This window comes from Manis pentadactyla, chromosome 2 (genome assembly GCF_030020395.1).
Source record: "Manis pentadactyla isolate mManPen7 chromosome 2, mManPen7.hap1, whole genome shotgun sequence".
Lineage (NCBI taxonomy): Eukaryota > Metazoa > Chordata > Mammalia > Pholidota > Manidae > Manis > Manis pentadactyla.
In genome coordinates, this window is record NC_080020.1 from 98584403 (window position 1) to 98603391 (window position 18989).

Genomic DNA, 18989 nt, shown 5'->3' on the forward strand with positions numbered 1-18989 from the left:
ACAATAAAACACCGATGAAAGAAACTGAAGGGAACACAAATAAATGGAAGGATTTTCCATGCTCATGGTTTGATAGAACACTGTTAAAATGGCCAACAGCCCAAAGCTAACTACAGATTAAATGCAATCACTATTAAAATACCAATGGTATTCTTCACAGAACTAGAGCAAATAATCCTAAAATTTGTATGGAACCACAAATGACCCCAAACAGCCCAAGTAATCTTAGGAATGAACACAGCTGGAGGTAGGTATCACACTCCCTGTTTCTAACTACACTACAAAGCTACAGTAATCAAAACAGTATGGTAGTGGCACAAAAACAGACACACAGGCCAATGGAACAGAAATAGCCCAGAATTAAACCCACATTTACGTGGTCAATTAATATATGACAAAGGAGAGAAGAATATTCAATGGGGAAACAGTCTTTTCAATAATGGTGGAGGGAAACCTGGAGAGCTACATATAAAAGAATTGAAACTAGACCACTGTCTTATACCATACATAAAGATAAACTTGAAATGGATTGTAGCCTCAATGTAATAAGAGCTGAAACCACTAAATTCCTAAAAGGAAACACAGGCACTAAACTCACATATGTTGTAATCAGCAATTTTTCAGCAATTTTCTGGTTGTGTCTTACTGAGCAAGGGAAACAAAAGCAAAAATAAACTAGTTGGGACTACATCAAACTAAAAGGCTCTGGACAGTGAAGGAAACCATCAACAAAACATAAAAGCAACGTACTGAATGGGAGAAGATATTTACGAATATATATAAGGGGTTAATATCCAAAATATATAAAGGATTGATACACAAAAAAACAATCTGGTTAAAAAATGAACAGAGGATACGAACAGACATTTTTCCAAAGACATACATATGTCCAACAGATCCATGAAAAGATGCTCAACATCACTAACCATCAGGGAAATGCAAATCAAAACCACAATAAGATATCACTTCACACCAGTCAGAATAGCTAATATCAAAAAGGCCAGAAGAACAAGTATTGGCAAGGATGTGAAGAAAAGAGAATCCTCAGTGCACTGCTGGTGGGAATATAAACTGGTGCAGCCACTATGGAAAGCAGTATAGAGGTTTCCCCAAAAAATACAGAAATAGCATACAATCCTGTAATTCTACTTCTGGGTATCAACCCGAAGAAAACACAATCACTAATTCAAAAAGATACATGCACCCCTTTGTTTATTGCAGCATTACTTACAACAGCCAAGATAGCAAACCAACTTAAGTGTCCATCAACTGATGAACGGATGAAGAATGTGGTATATGTAGGTACACACTGGAATATCAGTCATAAAAAAAGAATGAAATCTTGCCATGTGACAACTTATTAAGACTTAGAACATATTAAGTGCAATAAGTCAAATACAAGCACCATGTAATTTCATTTATTTGTGGAATCAAAAAATAGAACAGAACAGAAATAGTCTCATAAATACAGATTAACAGACTGGTGGTTTCCACAGTGGAGGAGAGTGGGGGATGAGTGAAATAAGGTGAAGGGGATGAAAAGGTACAAACTTCCAATTATTGTAGGGGCCGGCCTACGGCCGAGGCTGAGTCCCACTATGGCTGAACACCGCCCTTCCACTCTAGTTGACCAATGCCCTAAGGTGGCGCACGCTTCCTGGGCGCCACCCTGCCTGGTTTGGTGGCATTAGCATAAGGAAGTTGCTCCTATAGGCTTGCATGATCTTGATCACCATAGGCCAGCTTCCTTTATATAAGGCATAAGCAGGAAAGAGAAGCACTCACTCACTCTCTCACTCTCCCACTCTCTCACTCTGTCACTCACTCACTCTCTCACTCTCTCACTCATTCTCTCTCAATCTCTGTCTCTCTCTCCTCTCATTCTTCCTCTCATTCGCTCCCCCCAGCTGTTGCTTCTTCTCACTCACCTTCTCCCAGCCTTCCGAGCAACAATAAACAATGGAAGTGAACCAGGTCTGTGTACGTATCGCTGTCGTCACCGCCTCAAGGGGCGAACGGGGTAATTTTTAAAATAAGTCACAGTGATGAAGAGCACAGCATAGAGAATATAGTCAATAATTTTGTAGTACCATTGAATGGTGGCAGATGGTAACTACACTGATCAGCTGAACCTTTCATAATGTATATAATTGTCAAATCACTATGTAGTACACCTGAAACCAATATAGTACTGAATATCAAATCAACTATACCACAATAAAAATAAAAATTAAAAATTAAATAAAAGAGCTTTCCTTAAAAAAGAAAAACTGGAATATAAAAGCCAAAATCAAAGTTCTATTCTATAGAATGGAATAAAGAGAGCAGAAATAAGGGATTAGGGGCAAGCGATGTGGAGTGAAAAAAAAAAGAAAAATTCTTAACCAGTTTCACCACAAATTACCAAAAGGATAGCATAATATATGCTATTCCATTAAATGAAACTAAGCTTCCCATAAAGAAACATTTCTGATACATGTTTCTGAATGACAAAATTCATCAACAAACATTTATGGAGCAGCTACTCCAAACCAGCACTTTCAACAATATTCCCCAAGAACACAAACAGTATATGGAATGAAGGAACAGAGGGAGAAAAGACTAGCTCATTCTTCCTGTTTTCAGGAGCGGCAATTACAGGTAAAAGACAAAGGTACAGTAATGGTAATCCTCTAACTACCAAAATGTGGGATCCACTAGACCAAGTTATTATCAACTTGATTATTAATTCCATAATTGATTACTTTGTGCTGAAACTCCCACATCAGTACATTTCTTAGCAAAGAACAGTAAAAATCTTGACTTTAGGGACTGAGACAGGCAGAAACAGAAAATTACCGTCAAAAGTGAACATCATACAAAAGGGAAAGAAATTACTTACCGAGCACTTATGTGCAGGCATCATGTTAACCACTTATATAATATTTATCAATTTAGGACAAGGTTTTATTTTAACCCCTATTTCACAAATCAAAAAAACACTTCAGCTTAAATGGACTGTGCCTAAGGTGTTAAAGCTAGTTCCTAATGAATTTCAAATACAAATGTCTTACTCCAGTCTTTTCATCTAAATTATGGCATTATGGCACAGAATTCACTTTTTAAAATATAATTAAATGTTTGTAACAAAATGAGCTTGCTAATTTAAATGTCAAAGGCAAAACAATTTTCTAGAATTAGGAAACCATAAACTTTAAGAATACAGTTTTCTTAACTCCACAGATTAAATCTCTTAACATCCTTTAATTTCATTTTAAAAGCGACAGTGATTAAGACACCACACCACAGCATGAATACATGAATATAAAAAAATACCAGTGGAACAGACCAGGAAGTCCACACACTCAAACACATGTAGTATGTGAGAAAAGTGGGACAACTCTCCTACCTCAAAGTTTACTCAAAGTAGTCATCAAATAGATCAAAGATTTAAAGGAGAAAAAAAATCAAAGTCAAGGAAAAAGTGGGAAAATCAGTTTTTGATCTCAGAAGGGGGGAAGTCCTTTCTAACTATGACACAAAAAAGAGAATAAAAATAAATTTATATATTCAAGTATACGAGTAAATGCAAAAGGTGTCCTATGACCAAATTCATAACCATTATCAAAGGAAAGAACATACAGGAGGTGAATACTTGCCACACATACCAAAACGGCTGGCTTTCCTTCATTTATGAAATGTTCCTACAAATCAACAGAAAAAAGAACATAATAGAAAAAGAAAAGAAAAGAATATAAATATTTTGCAGAAAATAACCTTATATATGAAAATTTTTCATTCTCATTCAAAAGAAAGGGCAAAATGCCTAGGAAAAAAGTCCGATAGCCCACTTGTGCTGGAAATATAAGTTGGTATACCTCTATGGAGAGCAATCTGGCAAAGCACTGGAAATTACACTCAGAAATTCCACTTACAAGAATGTATCCCACATTCATAAAGACATTCCTAGCATTGTTCAAAACAGTCAAAACAAAGACAATGCACATCAATAAAGGCCTGGCTAAATAGACTATCATGCAGCAAATAAAAAGAATGGAGTAGTTTTACATGTATGCATATGTAATAACATCCTAAAATATTTCCTTAGGTAAAAAAGGCTGTAGAGCAGGGAGTAGTAACTCTTGCCCTACTTGTACTAGTAAGAAAAATAATATAATGTGTTTAAATAACCAGAAGATCTCAAGAATAATACGTAAGAAACCAAGAGCAGCTTCTTCAGTTAACAATTATCATAGGGCAACAGAAGGGGGGGACTTTTCTCTAAACTCTACACTTTCTGTAATTTGCACTAGGTACATGTGTCCAAAATAATTTTAAATCCTCTTTAGTCTACCACATCTTTACCATTTTCTGAATCCTCAAACTCTTAACATAATCAATTGTTTTCTAAAACCAGGTTAGGCTAAAAAGCAGCATCACAACTGTAGCAAACAAGTCCCAACAAATGAATTTATAAAATGAACCTAACCTTATGAACAAGTCAGCTCATAGCTGACAGAGACAGGATCCTTGATATGAAATAAAAGATCTGGATATTGAAGTGCCTCAAGGACACACATGGTTATGAATAGCTAAAAATACATGCTGAATATACACACACACACACCATTACACAATTTGCTCAGGGCTTTACAAACATTATCTCATTTAGTCCTTACTACATCCCCAGGAGGTTGGTATCTTTCTTCTCAAAACAAGAAAAACAGGGTTTTACATAGATGTGAAGCATATTTTAAAGTTCCCATGGTCACAGTAAGTCAGTGGTAGGTGATGTTCTTGACCACTATATACACACATTTACATACCCAGGATAAATCAGGAGATCTTACCTTCTCAAAGTAATAGCCTTAATAATAGGCATATAAGTAATTTTCCAAGTTCTGAGTTTAGGTTTTAGTTACCTGTCAGGCACTGTGCACTGTCTTGAGCTACAGCTATAATCAAACCGTATAAAACACAGATCTCAAATCTGAGACAGGTAAAAGACCAATAGTTTGAACTACAACTGCAGTCACAACTTGCTTTCCACTAAGCTAGCCAGCTTTGTCCCCAAATAGACCTCTTGTTTTCTCATCATATTCAATCCTTGGAAGTCCTTAAAGATTGTCAAGTGAATCAATTTTTCAAGTAGTTTCCAACCTACCTAGTGTTCCATGAAACAATGATTTCATCATGCACCTGATACCAGCTGTGTTTAATATACTTCTACAGCCTTATTAATAAGTCCAAGGGAACTGTAACATGCTCTTTCTTCTTAGAAAGAACAGAAGCAAGATCACAGAGAAAAATTCTAACAAAAAATAAAGCTCTGTGGGCATGAACCTGCATTTCTATCTTTGTGAAGGAAACATAAAAGGATTATTTCCTCCTCAAATAAAGACTGGTCATGGCCTTCTTGATTTCTGAAAATGAGGAGCCTGTCCACTCACATATTCTAAAGTCATTTCTTGAAACCTAAAGTATTTTCCTTTTTAAAGGTGAAAGGAGAATGTCACCAAGCTTCAATCCTTCTGATTAAACAGTTCAAAATGGGGAAATTCTTAAGACAAGAACCATAATAAAGAGAAGTCTTTTATCAGCAGTCCCCTCAGAAAGCTAATAGCAAATTCAAAGTCAGTCTCAAATCTAGCAAACAGACAAGGTCACATAACAAATTACTTAAATCTAGGCAGATAAAACAGCTTCTAAATGACCTGACAACAAATCAACTCTGCTACAAATAATCCCCTAACAAATTTCATGTAGTGCCTAAACAGTTAAATAGCAGGTCTATAAATAAAAATACCAAATGCATATACTCAGTTCTTAGGAACAAAGTTAAAAGCTAGATTACCTGAAACGTTAATAATGTTACTCTACAAAAGTAAATGCACTGAGAATATGATAAATAAATGATTTAAAAAATGCCCTCAAAAGATGGGACAAAACTGAACTGGAGATTTAAATGATATCATTTGCACGAAGATGCCATTTAAAACTGTTACCATATCACACGTTGCATGAATATTACCTGAGAAGAGTGCAATGCACTACTTTAGCAATTTCAAACAGATGCAATCTAAATACACCTGGTGTCTGCTGAGTTCTGTCTCTTCAAATTACATTTACCTATGTTCCCCAATCCACAGGCTCTCCCTCACTCAGGATTGATAATATGGTCCTCAATCACTACTATGTGACCAACCCTAACAACACTACTAGTAATGCTTGTATCATTTTAAAATTTCAGTACTTAGCGTTCACTATTTCACTTGACTCTAATGATAACCTTGTGAAGCAGGAAAGAATCACTTTTACTAGAGCAGGAACTAAATCTTTAAAAGCCACCCTGACCAACATCAAATAGCTCTTATTTACTAGATGAGATGAAACCAGGTTCAAACGTCAGAGCAGAGGAACTACAGGAATTCACAAATCTTACATCTTTGCCTTGTTTACTACTAAATGCCCACCAATGAGAGTGTGGGCACACAGAAGGCACTCAAACATCTGTTGAAGCAATGTACATCTTCTCTAGCACAGACTCAAGAGTAGGAAACCCAGATCCACTGTTGGGTCAATGTTTTACAGTAAGTCTGTATCATACTTTCTCATTTCCAATATAGAAATGTCATTTATTTTCCAAATGTGCTCAAGTACAATTAAGACAATATCTAATACTTCAAGCCACTCTCAAGATCACTCTATGAATTCAAGATGGCATTACTTTGCAACAGATCTTATTTCACATGTGCAAAAGAACAATTTCCTCTTTTAATCCAAATTTCCTATTAAAGATTTTAGAGAACAAAAGATGTCAATCAGGTTTTGAAGCAGAGCAAAAATGTCAACGGCTATCATTTGTACTTAACGACTGTTTTATGACAAAATACACATAAATCAATGAAGAATTAACAAATCATTCCACATATACATAGTCAACTGGTTTTCAACATAGGTGTTTCAAAGTGACTCACTGAAAAACAATGTCTTTTCAACAAATGGAACCGTAATAACTGGACATCTATATATATCCGAACCTCCATCATTTCCCCACCCAAAAAACATTCAAACCATTCAAACGATCAAAGACTTCAACCTCAAAATATGAACTGAACTACAAAATTTCCAGAAGGAAATAGGAGGAAATCCTGTGACCTTGGCCCAAAGATTTCTTAGGACACAAAACAGCACAAACCATTAAGGAAAAATGAACAAGTTCAAAATGTTAAGAGTCTGTTCTTAAAAATACAGTTTAAAAAAATGAAGACATACCAAATGAAGAAACTGCTATCTGCAAAAAGTGTATCTGAGATACTTGTATCCTAAATACATAAAGAACTTCTACAACTCAGTAAGACAATCTAATTTTTTAAAACAGGCAATGATTTGAAGACACTTCACCAAAGCACATAAAAAAGACGCTCATCATCATCATTAGAGAGATGCAAATTAAAATTACAATGCAAATTCAAACTATACACACCCAAAGAATGGTTAAAAATTAAAAGACCAACATCAAATATTGACAACATAGAACCAGAACTATGTTACACTGCTGGTGGAAATGCAAAATGGTTCTGCACTTCAGTAGATTTTTAGCAGAGTTAAATGCACACAGTTCATCTGACCCTGCAATCCTATTGCTAGGTATTTTCCCAAGAGAAATGAAAATGAACATCCACACTAAGTCCTGTAAGCAAATGCTCATAGCTTTACTCATAACAGATGAACACTGGAAACAACCCAAAAAATGTCTAGTAATTGGAGAGTAAGTAATTCCACACAAAAGACTACTACCTAGCAATAAAAATAGATAAATTATGATACATGCAACAACAGGCATGAAAGAAGCCAGAAACAAAAGTCTACACACTTGTCTGATCCCCTTTACATGACATCCTGGAAAACAATACACCATACAAAAGACAAGAAATAGTTCTAGAGAATGGGGTGGGACTCTGCAAAAGACAATATAACTTTCTGGGGGTGATGAAAGCATTCTGTATTCTCATTGTGGTAGAGTTACACAAGTGATCTGACAAAAAAAATCTTCAAACCATACACTTAAAACAGTGAATTTATTAAATGTAAGTTCTACTTCAGTAAACCTATTAAAATGGGTTCACACCCCATACAAAAAATGTGAAACATTTGTTTACATAAACCAACTACTAAAATGAAACTATATTACTAAAACAGAATGAATAGTATTTCTTCTACATTACTTTAGTCCAAGATTTATTTTCTCTAGTCTGAGGATTTATAAATTAATCTTATTTTTCCTTTACATCTAGAACCAAGTACACCAATCCAAACTGAATTTTGATTTTTACCTTCAGTTTACAGTTAGAGGAAAACTGATAATTACCTGTTTTTTTTTTCATCACTTCTAGAAATACCGTATCACTACACCATAGAATAGCTTTAATATTTGCTAATTGCCCATTCAACTACATTGGCAGTAAATATTAGAAAAATAAGGGAAACATTAATCACTCTAATCACTGTATTTTTATTCAGCCTGAGATAAATTTCCTCTTTAAAGATTAGAAGTACTTAAGAACACCTAATCATTTACTTTTTTTTAAGGGCAAATAGTGTTTTGTAAATTTGTATGCCTGTATGTCTTGGAAATGTTTCTCTTCTAGAATCTGTCTTCTAGATTTATCCTTAGTGCCGTTACATATTCAAATTCATTATTTTATTATGTCTTCCTTTTATTTATCTATTTTTTATTTCAGCTGTGTATTACTGTGTGACTAAGTGCAAATGGTATTTTATTTAAGGACAGTAAAGGGGACTTTAAAAAGTGTTATAGAAGGTGTATGTGTCTGACTGGATTCTGTACCATTGCTCTAGAGCTGCACTGTCCAACATGACAGCTAGTAGCTAAATGTTGTTTTAAATTTAAGCTAAAATTAAACAAAACATAAAATTCAGTTCCTCATCTGCACTAGCGCCATTTCAAATACTCAATGACAAATGGCTAGTGATTACCATATTTAACAGTGTAGACAGAACACTTCCATCATTTCACAAAGTTCTACTGAGACCACTGCTCTAGATTAAGACCTAGTACTTAAAAAACTGAGGAAGTTACCTGTAACAGAAGAATACAAGGAATTCAAATTCTCACTCCCTCACATACTGAGGACCCTGGATAAATCATTTCATCTCAGACTGAGTTTCTCAAACCATTAAGTGGAAATAGCACTTATTTCATAAGGCAATTGGAAAACACTTTCTAAACTCAAATACCATATAATCATGTTATGAAGTGATGCAAAAGGAAAATATCCCTCAATGAGAATAAACCCATGTGAAGGCGCACTAATAACAAGACTCAACTGAATCATACTAAGGAAAAAAAATGCAGTTGCTGAAGATAAAGTATCTTTTAAGTTCCTGAAATAGAACAGTATTTTACTTCCCCTATATTATCACCTTAAAAACTGTAACTATGAACCATAAAGGTTGAGTCAGGTTCTAGATACAGAATATACAGATTTAGGAATACTACTTATTAGTTTGACATTTTGGCAAAATCTCCCTGCCTTCATTTTCTTATCTGTAAAATGAGGACAATAAGGCCTTTCCACACACAGTGTCTGAGAGAATTAAATTAGTTAATACATTTAAAAGGCTTAGAACACTGCATGGAACATGGTAAGCATTGATAAGTATTAGCTTTGAAATAAAAATAAGCACTGAAATCTACTCATTATGGCTAAGTGTTGCTGTGCAGAATACATAAAGAATTCCTAAACTCAGCAACAAAAACAATTTGATTAAAAAAGAGGCAAAGGACTTGAATAGCCGTTTCTCCAAAGCAGTACACAAACTACCAATAAGCACATGAGAGGACATCACTAATCATCAGGGAAATGCAAATCAAAACTGCAATGCGATACCATCTCACACCCAGTAGGATGGCTATCAAAAACAGGAAATTAACAAATGTTAGAAAGGTGTGGAAAAACTGGAACCTTTTGTGCAGTTGGTAAGAATAAAAAAATGGTACAGCTGTAATGGGAAACTGTATGGTGGCTCTTCTAAGAATTAAAAATAGAATTATCACACAATCCAGTAATTCCACTTCTGGATATAGACCCAAAAGAATTAAAAGCAGGGATTCAAACAGATATTTGTATATCCATGTTCACAGTAACACAAGTCACAATAGCCAAAAGGTGAAAGCAACCCAATCGTCCATGGGCAGATGAATGAACAAAATGTAGTATATACACAATGAACACCATTTTGTCTTAAAAAGGAAGGAAATTATGAATCTGACATATGCTGTAACAGAGATGAACGCTGGGGACATTATGCCAAGTGAAATAAGCCAGTCACAAAAGGACAAATATACTGCACAATTCCACTTAGAGTTGTCAAGTTCATAGAAAGAACAGTGATTGCCAGGGGCTGGGAAGAGAGGAAAATGCAGAGTTAATGTTTAATGGGTGCAAGGAGTTTCAGGTTAAGAAGATAAAAAAGATGCTCTACATCACTATCAGGGAAATGCAAATAAAAACCACAATGAGGTATCACCTCACACCAGTTAGGATGGCCAGCATCGAAAACACTAAGAACAACAAATGCTGGCGAGGAAGGGGAGAAAGGGAAACCCTCCTACACTGCTGGTGGGAATGTAAGCTAGTTCAACCATTGTGGAAAGCAATATGGAGATTCCTCAAAAAACTAAATAGAAATATCATTTGACCTGGGAATTCCACTCCTAGGAATTTGCCCAAAGAAGAAAACTACTCAGATTCAAAAAGACATAGGTACAATGTTTATTGCAACACTATTTACAATAGCCAAGATATGGAAGCAACCATAGCGTCCATCAGTAGATGAATGGCTAAAGATGTGGTACAGATACACAATGGAACACTATTCAGCCACAAGAAAGAAACAAATCCTACCGTTTGCAACAACATGGATGGAGCTGGAGCATATTATGCCCAGTGAAATACGCCAGGCGGAGAAAGACAAGTACCAAATGACTTCCCCATTTGTGGAGTATAACAAGAAAGCAAAACTGAAGGAACAAAACAACAGCAGACTCACAGACTCCAAGGAGGAACTAATGGTTACCAAAGGGGAGGGGTGGGTGGGAAGGGAGGGAGAAGGAGATTGAGGGGTATTATGATTGGCATACATGGTGTGGAGGGGAATCACAGGGAAGACAGTGTAGCACAGAGAAGGCTAATAGTGTCTCTGTGGCATCTTACTACACTGATGGACAGTGACTGCAATGGGGTATGGGGGGACACTCGATAATAAGGGGTGAATGTAGAAACCACTTCGTTTTTTCATGTGAAACCTTTGTAAGAGTGTGTATCAACAATACCTTAATAAAAAATTTTCTTAAAAAAAACGATAAAGAAATACTGGAGGTGGACAGTGGTAATGGTTGCACAACAATGTAAATGTACTCAGTATCACTGAACTGTTCATTCAGAAACAGCTAATAAACCTGTTTATTTTACCTTTTTTTAAAAAAAGTTCTCCCACTACACTGATTGGGAGATTAATGCAAAGTGGGAGGGGGAAAAAACCCTAACCCCACATTTCATACAGTAGCTAAAAAGGTTGAAAGATTTAAATCTCCTGAATTCATAAAAACTTAGACTATACTCTCTTCTCTAAATTTTTAATATCCCAACCTATTTGTGGGGTGAAGACTTTGGCCAATTATGTTGACAATTACTGGTTGTGAAAGAGTAAGTCCCATTGTAGTTTTTATGTCCACAAATTATTTTGACAAAAGGTGGAGCCAAACTCCCCCTAACCTGGACTGTGGGCAAGACTTAGTAACTTGCTTCTAATGAAAATAATGTGGCAGAAGTAACTTCTGATAATCAGTCATAAAGACACTTTTACCATTCTCTCCCCAGATCACAAAAAGGGAAAAGTAGATAAAACTGATAAACAGACCCACCAACCACAAAATAGTTTCTCCTGTTTAAAATAAAGGACCCATCCAGGAGGAAAATATATATAAACAATCCCAGATCATGGGAGATGTATCTGCCATGTTGCAAGGAAAGTCAAGCAGCTGAATAGATAGGTCCACATGTGGCTACAGAGTCCTCCAGACAACAGCCAGAATCAACCTATACGCCCAATCAGTACACCACCTTGGAAGGATATCCTCCAGCCCCAGTGAAGTCTTCAAATTACTGCAGCCCTGCTCAACTTAATCGAGATTTTTATGAAAGACTGGAAGTAGCCAGAACCATTTAATTCAACTCCTCCCAAGTTTCTGATCCACAAAAACCATGAGATCACAAATTATTTTTTTAACTCAAAGAATACAATTTATAGTCTTTGAAAAGCAAACATACCAGTAATTCTTTTACTAGTATCTTACAGATAAAAGGTAATATTCCTGACAATCTTTCAGTAAAGAATTTTTAATACTGTATTTGCAAGTTCGAGTTTCAACAGAAACACAACTTATTTAGGATTTTAAAACTCTTACTCTTCTTAAAAAGTTTTTTAAATGTATGGAAGAAACTTAAATATGGCTTTAAAAAATACAATCTGAAAACTTAAACTGCAGAAAATGAGACCAAAAACCTTACACTCACCAAGCTCTGAACAGAAAGATGACTCAAGAACAAGAAACTGAGTGTGATTATCTTATATATATTAAAATAACAGAAACTAGCAATTACTTGAAGAGATACAGAGAAAAAAAAAAAAAGCCTGTTAACTATTCTGCTGGGTGTGGCAGCTGACAAAAAGGGAAAAGTAGATAAAACTGATCAACAGACCCACCAACCACAAAATAGTTTCTCCTGTTTATAAAGGACCAACCCAGGAGGAAAATATATATAAACAATCCCCAATCATCAATTTCAGAGAATTTTCAAACCACTGTTTCCTGAACCCACCCACAGCCAAAATGAATTTGTTAGGAACCTTTGAAAATGAAACATTTTCAGGGGAGAAGGGAAAGAAGGGTAGATCAACTTGCTCTCTTTAATATGCCAAATACACTACCTAAGGGCTGCTGAGAAAACAAAACCAAAAGCTATAGTTGAGGTAGATTTCTCTGGTCACAGGACCATGGAGGAGAAGAGAATGAACTAAAGGGAAAGAGAAAGGTTAGTAGGTTACTTCCTTTGTCAAAGACCAAGCTAGAACAATAAATGAAACTGGAAACGAGGAGGCTGGGCATGAAGGGATGCAGGTAATGCCATTAACACAAACAAGAAAAGAAATAATTTCAGAGACTATAATAAAAGTATTTACTTAATACATGTAAAATTAAACAGCATCTTAAAATATTGGAATTACAATAACTCTGTATTCTTATTAAACATCACAATTAACAGAGCACCTTCATATACATCATTTCTATCAGTTTGATAGACCAAAGAAATTAGGTGAATACACAAGGTCACAGAGGCCCTTTTCTAATTATTCCAAATCCTAAACCAAAAATCTCCTAACTCCAAGCCATTACTCCTTTTCTACATCACTATCCTTACCTAGATCTAAACATTTTTATAAAAAATTAAACAGAAAAGATGCTTGTGTCAAAGACAATTAATTAGATAATGTGGCCTGGATGTAGATTCTTCCTCACTTGCTAATTTTTACTTCTACTCCTCTTTCCCCTATTATTATTTCTCCCTCAGTTCTATACCGTCAGCAGCTTTAAGGACAAAATACATGTAGTAATAGTTCAAAAACAGTGAAAAACTGCAAACAAAGCTAGCATACATTTTAGCTTCGGACCTGTACAAAGAGGCTATGGGTAAATGAGATCTCAACACAACCTGAAACCACATTTCAATTTTTGGCTCACCAAAGTTATCAAATAGCCACTAACAAATAACAGAACAGTAGTTTCTCTTCTATCTTTTAGCTTGTCTCCAAGCTCCACTAATAATATTAACAAAGAGAATCAGTGTTATGAAAAGAAAAACCAAAATATCAGGGATAACTCTCAAACAGAATGAGTTAATAAGTAAAATAAGTCAGTAAGTAATAAGAAGCCAGTGTAAGTACGGCATAATGATTGAGTAAGGGGCCCTGGATTAGAGGATTTGGTCAAACTCCAACCCATCCTTGGTCCTAAGTAACTTTTTCCTAGTCTCAGTCTCCCTAATTCTCACCTCTATCACAGTAACTACAATAGTACTTTCCTCATAGGATTGTTGTAAGAATTAAGATAAACTATGTAAAGAACATAGCAAACACTGTGACACAATCACTGTTTATAAATGTTAGTCATGATTTTTTAGACCTGTAGTTTAGGCACAGGAGAAAAGAAAAAAAGAAAAAAATGGAGGTCTGGGAGATAGGAAAATAGTACTTATGGGGGGGAAGATGCAGCCCAATAACTGTTAAAATTACTTCTGATACTATACATTTCAACACCAATAAAATACTAAAATATTTATTCAAAACGTTCAAGTAAATCTGCCCTTGAACAACTGCCCTAAACTAAGTTCAAAATGTTAGGCTATTCAAGGATTACAGTTAATTGTTCAAAACCCCGGTCTCTGAAGTAATCTTTATCCTGATTAAATACTGCTTCGATTAACATCAACAGGAGCAATTTAAAGGAAAATAATCACAAATAGCAAATGTTATGTGGTCCTTTGCTATGAATGAAGGCCATTCATTTCCAGTTCAACTTTATCACATTTAAGATGCATACCATATTCTTAGGCAGTTAACTTGAAAAGCCATTAAATTCAGGAAATGTGTAAAATAAAGTGAAAGGGGGGGGGGCTGTTCTTGCCATCTTTTTCTATTAATCAAAGTGGAAATTCAATCAGAAGTACTACACATAGCTCAGACTGAGAAAATACAAATAACCCAGTCTACTTTAACAGAATTATTGAACTCTAATCTCAATTTTAGATGAGAAAACAAATGTTACATACGCACATCTAAACGCCCACATTCTTTTTTGGACTCTGCTACCACCTCTGCTCTGAGAGGGCTACCAGGATTAGAAGGTGTAACAAAATTGTTTCAAAATAAATGAGCAACTGAAAATTATTAGGCCACCTTGGCATAATATTCAAAAATTACAATCTTTTACTTCAGAAAGAACATTAAGTGAAATTAACTCTGATTGGGTACACTGATCTGTTCACTTGTATTGTTTTAAAGATAGATTTTGGTGAATTTTTTTAAAACACTCCTACTGAATGCGTATGAATCACTGAGAAACTAAATACAGTAACTAATGGTAACCAAAAACTCCATTCCATCCTGAAAAATACAAGTACTATCAGAAGATAATTCTCTCATTTGTCAAAAGGATTTGGTACAGCAATTAATATTCTTTTTTTTTTAACTTTGTTTATAAACTTAAACCAGTATAACCTTCCTGGGAGGAAAAAAGTATACTCATTTATTTTAAAGGCTCTTAATCAATCTTGCTCAGTTCCTCTCAGTTTCTATTCCTAGTGAGTTTGGGAACTGAAATTTTAAGAAATAATTTGAAATAGAAAACTACTTCAACAAATTATTTCAAAAACTTAATCTCTATAATTGATTAAAATGTTAGGAACAGTTGTGACTTAAAACAAGACACTTTATGAAATAGATTAGAAACCAAGCCCTATTTTTATAATTTGCTCTGAACAACTACTTGACTCTAAACCGGAGCAGTAAAGTGACTTAGAATGCAATCTAAACACACATTTAGGAAGTAAACTGGCTATCAAGACACCGGAAATATCTGTTGGGTATTTTACCTATTTCTCTACCGATCTATGAATCCGTGAATTCATAAGGGCTTAAGTAAATACTGACCATATGGATTTTGTTTTTTAATTTAGGAGCACAAAAAACTAAAATTTGGACTGTTTGAACTTGAATCTTAAACTTTTTCTGAATTTCCGTTTACTTAATAGTTGTTTTCAGGCTGTCCAGAAAAGTGAAACCAAGCATTATTATTGCAACTGAAAGGCTTCCAAGAATAACGTGGGACAAACCTGACTTTCATTTCAAACGAACATTTCATTTTATCACCATTTGGTACTTACAAATTCCACTAGGACTGCACAGGAAGGTGTTGGGTTTTTCTCTGTGATCTTTACGTTTTCCAGTTTGTTTTTTAATTTTGTATCCTCTGAAATAATATCCAAGTTCTTTGAAGATACTTAACCTATAACTATTTGACATAGAGTTACTTCAAGTCAGCTACCCATACTTCTGTTTTAAAGTTTTCATATGGCTGTCTCCAGAATTAGCCAAGTTCCTTGGATTTAAGATTATAAAGTCTTTTTATTATTCCATGTACTTGTTGTCACTGTTGTACTTTTCCACTCGATGAAATATCCAATTTATGAGCCAAAAAGCAAAAGCAAAAGGAAAATTTCACATCTGAAGAGCATTCCTAAACATCAGAATATACAGAAACACACAGCTATCTCAATATTACCATGCTGCTGGGAAACTGCAACATCTTAAATTTCCAAGTAAATAAAAGAGAAAAGGAAAAAAGCTCTGTATTCTTTCAATATCTTCATTTAGAAAAGCTGCCCCATTGGGACATGAAAAGGGCTGAGATCAAAAATTCCTAAAACTTTTAATAAAGGTAAAAATAAACTGCCATGAAACTTCAGCAATATTTAAACAGTAATTTGAAACTGTCGAAACTACTCAGTACACAAATCAAACATATCTTGCAGTTTTGGCTGAAGAACACCAACAACAACGGAGGGGTTGGAAAAGGCAAAAAAAAACACCACCAGCTGAAATACTTTAACCAGTTATATAGTTCCGTTTGAACCAAAATACTGAAGAAATGCCTGGGTCTCTTTAAGTAGCTTGTAGAATTGTTCACTACTATCAATTCACTTCAGAGATGATTCTTGCCAATGTTAATAAACTTCTGGGGCAAAATTATCCAAAAACACGGTAATTCCAAAATGGCCACTTGAAATATCCGGGGCCTTTTACACAAAACCTAGATGATTATCTTCACATCTGTGTAATTCAATCACCTGTAAAAGTTATAAAAGAAACAAGTTACACAGTGAGTTTTAATTTTAAATTAAAAATTAATCCCCATGTTAAAGAGTCAACCCGTGGAAGGAATTCAGGTCTATGTAATTCTATTGGGGGCTGGAAAAAGGCTATGTGCAAGCACGCGCCCCCCGAAAAGTATACTGTACGAAAAGGACTTCAAAAGAGAGGAGGAAAAAAGGTGCGAGAATGTTAAGGAGGGCAAGTACTGGTATTAACTGGGAACGGAGGGTGGATACAACATAGGGGGATCATATAAGCAAACCTCTTACACTTTTCTGAGTAAATATTAGCAACTATGAAAAGGGCGCACAATCTTATAAAAGATCTCTATTTCCAATTCAATGTGCCAAAGGAAAACGAAGAGACAGGTGAGGTGCCACCGAGCATTAGTAAATACAACTTGCAAAGTAAAGAAGAGGAACCCTCCAGATAAGAATGTCTAAAAGAAGCACGTTTTCCCCAACACTACAAAGATAGGTGGAAAAGAAATGGAGCAAGAACATTCCTGAAATCTGCCTGAGGGAAAGCCTTCCCCAGCTTTGAGAGCAGCGGTGGGTTAAAGGTGTCAGTCCCCATTTCCTTGAATTAAGAAAACCGGTTTCTCCCAACACTAAGGGGGAGTGGAAGATACCAAGCCCCTCTAGTATCACCTGAGTGGTTCTCTCCAAATACACAGCAGGTACCCTCAGACTCCGCTCGGTACACAGCTAGTGCCACCAACCCGAGAGAGGCGGGGAGAGCGGGCGAGCCTCTGAAGAAACAACCGAAGGCCACAACTCGGCCTCGACTCCCTCAGCCCTCTGAGAGGAGCAGTGTTGCCAAAAGAGGCGGGCGTGTGCAAAAGGCCGGAGGAAGAAAGACTGAACGTGGACGGCGTCGGGCCGGTTCCCAGCCTCGGTCAAACAACCCCCCCACCCCGCCAGCAGCCGAGCCTAAGCCACCCACCCCCTCGCCACAACCGCCACCTCCGCTCCGCTGGGAACGACTCAATAGCTGGCGGGGCCTCCGGGTGCCGTTCTTCCCTCTCTCCGCTTGCTCTTCGCCACCTCCCCCGCCCCCCACCCAGTCCGCGGGCAGCCTTACACCTCGCGCCGCCAACGCCGCTCCGACCCCTCAAACCCCAACGCTGACACGGGCCCCCCCTTACCTCTCCCTGACTCCGGTGCGGAGCACAGAGGACGGAGTTACCTTCTGCCACACCAGAGGTGGCCCTGGCCTGGGGGTTCAGCTGCGCTCGATCCCGGGAGGAGGTTTTCGGTACTTTGAATAATCCCCTTTTGCCGCTTTTCCCTCCCCCACAACCAGTCTCAGTCCCAAAATGGCGCCGACCCGATCCGCAATGTTCTGGGTCAAGTCTCGCGAGATTGTGGAAGATGGCGAGGCGGGGAAGGAATGAGCGAGGTTGAGGAAAAGGGAGGGGAAAGGCGGGGCGAGGACAAGAAGGAGGGAGAAAGGGTGTGGAAGAAGCGGTGCGAAAGAACCTATTGGGCGGGATAGCAGCAGAAGCGCCTCCACCAGAGAACCTTCTGGCCCAAGCAACCGCTCACGCGCCGGCAAAGAACTCCGCCCACTACGTCCCCTGCTGGGGGGAGGGGAAAAAGGCGTGTCTACGTTTGGGGCAGGGCTTCAGGAGGCAGAGGCGCGCGGGGGGCGGTGGCTCCATGCAGTGACGTCAGGAGCAGCTGAGTCGGGGATTACCCCCTGCTGCTGACGTGAAGATGGTGGTGAACAATCGGGAATTTTCGGTGGAAGGGGGAATTCCCCGCCGCTCCCTGAGGAGTCCCTCCTCCCGCCCGGGGTCGCCGGGGAGCTTGAGTTGGTAGGGCCGCCGGGAGGGCGAGAGGGGAACGCTGTGCTGGGAGGCGGCCGCACGGGCTCGAGTGGCGCGCGCTGCGGAGTCTCTACCGCCCGGAAGCTCGGAGCTCCGAGGAGCCGCGGCGCGCGCCCCTCGCCCGATACCGCGCTCGGGCCTGAGCGGACGCGGGATCAGATGC

At 37.4% G+C, this 18989-nt stretch overlaps 1 protein-coding gene across 4 annotated transcripts in view; it reads right to left on the reverse strand.

Annotated features, from left to right (window-relative positions):
• Positions 1–18434, reverse strand: part of GPBP1 (GC-rich promoter binding protein 1) — an 81539-nt gene extending 63105 nt beyond the window's left edge. The window contains exons 1-2 of one of the 4 annotated variants that reach the window (XM_036901470.2): positions 18184–18434; positions 16008–16970 (exon numbers count right to left, since the gene is read on the reverse strand). The gene's annotated coding sequence lies outside the window, so the exon portion shown is untranslated. Of the gene's footprint in view, positions 1–16007; positions 16971–17645; positions 17664–18142 lie in introns of those variants that run through there. The other 3 variants (XM_036901491.2, XM_036901510.2, XM_036901499.2) reach the window with 3 other exon arrangements.
• Between the last annotated feature and the right edge of the window lie 555 nt (positions 18435–18989).